Source organism: Aegilops tauschii, chromosome 7, assembly GCF_002575655.3.
Source record: "Aegilops tauschii subsp. strangulata cultivar AL8/78 chromosome 7, Aet v6.0, whole genome shotgun sequence".
Taxonomy (NCBI): Eukaryota; Viridiplantae; Streptophyta; class Magnoliopsida; order Poales; family Poaceae; genus Aegilops; species Aegilops tauschii.
Genome location: NC_053041.3, coordinates 4,616,978 through 4,619,578, shown reverse-complemented (window position 1 = coordinate 4,619,578; position 2,601 = coordinate 4,616,978). Strand labels below are relative to the sequence as shown.

Below are 2,601 nucleotides of genomic sequence, written 5' to 3'. Positions count from 1 at the left end.
CATATGTCCTATTTTTAGCAAAGTCATGCTAAAATTCACGGAAAATTTCAGCATGACCTTTGCTGAAAATAGGACATATGGAGTACCCGAATTTGCCGGAACGGAAGTTAATCGACATTCCGGCAAACTCAAGGGCCTCTCGGGTGGACAAGGCAAAAAAGGCCTCCATCACAACATGGAAAATACACCAAGCAGTATCATCTCCAAGCAGTATCATATTTGTAATGACTGAAAATATTTACTTCAGGAAATATTTACTACTGTAGTTTCTGTTACAAACAAAAAAAGACTGAAGTTTGTCCTAGCTAATATGTTCAGAGAACAGGAGCATGAGAAAAAATAACAGAAACTATATGATTTAACTGGTTTCAAAACATGAAGTCCTAAAAGCTCTTGTTTTTTATTTTTTTATTTTCTGTTTTTTGCACAGGTCACTAGCTTTAGATTTTTTCCTCAGGTATAGGTTGATGCTTTTCTTCATATTTGCCATATGAAAAACTTAGATGACAATGTATATACTTTATCACATTATATAGGTGTTGCAACAATGTATATACTTTATCACATTATAAGTCCTCACACCATCATCTATGACAAAATCTGAGAGTATAAGTCTGTTTACATTCACCCAAGTCCAAACATAAAATTCTGTCCAACATAGTATAACACACTTTGATAATTTCATAGGATTTAATATACCTAACGAAACCTTACATGGATGTTACAAAAACACCGGAAATCCAAGTTCAGTACATGAAACACTCACTAGGTACTAGTTTGAGCTCACGTAACAAGCCAAGGGTTGAGTTTAGCTCCTATTGACTTAGCTTCCCACTTCTCTCATGTATAAGTAAAAGGCTAGTGAATTAAAAATACAACTAGCTGCAGATTATTAACCCAATACGAATCACAGATAAATAAATTCTGGAGTTATGCTCACAACAGAAATATATGCGCAGGTATGCAATGATATCCGTACCCTGATTCTCCTTTCTTCCTCTTGCCGAAGAGAAGTTGGCTGCAGAGGATGGTCCAACTCAGATCAGCCTGCAGAAGTTCATTGTATAATTCTGTTTAGTTCCAAGCATATACGAATACTCTTCAGAGTGGGCACAAAGATGGAAGCAAACTAATAGCACAAAGTGAATAGCAAATTGGCTACTGAAACTATACTGAAACCATACTGAAACTACTAGTGAGAAGGTGGTAGTCCTATACTCTGCTCAAGTTCTTCTTTCTGGTGCTTGTTTGTCTGAGGATTATTGTGCTGGAGTATAGAGAGAAGGGATGTGTCGGTGATCCAAAGCATGGTGAGACTGGATTTGGATGTTACTCCATGTGACTACTAGTGGTTGAGGTTTGCCAGGAATTTACAGGCAGCAAAGTAACATGCTCCGTATGTATGCTGCTCTATGACTCATAAGCACAAGATGCTTCCTTTTCTTACCCATGTTGTGCCATTGCATCACCAGATTACCTCCCACTAAACTACATTTCTTCCACTAAGAAAATGAGAAAAAGGAAAAACTATACTGCATTTCTGCACGAGTTCTTGTCTATGTTTGATAGTACTTGCTCCACTTACTCACTCAGTGACCTTCTGCTATCCATAGTGGGAGACACAAAGTAACTTCCAAACAGTTCAGATCTACAGGCGAAATTCAAACCTGGAGTTCCGCGTATATCTGTGTTGACAGCTTCAAAGCTGATAGCACCAGTTCTCGATGCGTGCGCAAGGCCGAAATCAGCAACCTAAATATACAGGATCGAGGAGAAAATTTTCAGCATGAATCACAGCCTAAATGCCACAAAGCTAGAGGTTGTCAGCATGTCACAGGAGCGAACCTTGGCAACAAAGTTTTCGTCCAAAAGAATGTTGCTCGACTTGATGTCTCTGTGGCAGAGTGGAGGGTTACCGAAGAAATGGAGGTACTCCTGCAAGAACAAGGACACATCTTAATCTCAAAATAAAAGAAGAAGCACAGATCAGCATTCATCATCATGCAGAAAAATGTAATATCAAAGTAAGTTATCGACAGAAGCTGTCAAATGTCAGCAGACCTGACTAAAGGTAGCTCAAAAGTTCAATCATGAATTCAAATCACTAGGCAAACAGAACACTGGTATATACTAGCTAGCAAACAAGGTTATGGTAACCCCACCCAGAAAGTGAGAAAACACTGCCAAAGCCCCATGGTAACATGGTGGGTCCTGGTGGCTGGTGGTACCAGACCAAAGCCCCAGAATTTTTTGTTTGCTGAGCTAAATACATCTGGACATGTATCACTAGTCAACTTGCCATCTCTCAATGACTCAAACACAGAAAGTGCAAAAGGATATTTATGGAAATGTTAGGCCAAATGGGCCAAAATCAGGTCAACAATGTCAAATACTCCAATACATAGCTGGACCACAGGCATGGGCATTCTCATACCTGTATTTTAGTGCTAATACTATTATTCCAGTACAGAACTAATTTGAGAATGACCAAATTTGTGGTCATACACTCTGCATTCTCAACATCAAGGTACTCCAATTCTAGGAGAACTAATTTGTGGCCATACAATTTTGGAGTTTCAGTTTCGTCAGACTATATATGAA

At 38.9% G+C, this 2,601-nt stretch overlaps 1 long non-coding RNA gene across 1 annotated transcript; it reads right to left on the bottom strand.

The window, feature by feature from the left end:
• Nucleotides 1-1,493: 1,493 nt before the first annotated feature.
• LOC120970822 (uncharacterized) lies at nucleotides 1,494-2,164 on the bottom strand. Its single transcript, XR_005765391.3, has 2 exons — nucleotides 1,846-2,164; nucleotides 1,494-1,752 (listed from the first exon to the last, which is right to left on the bottom strand). It is a non-coding gene; the product is annotated as an uncharacterized lncRNA (long non-coding RNA).
• Between the last annotated feature and the right edge of the window lie 437 nt (nucleotides 2,165-2,601).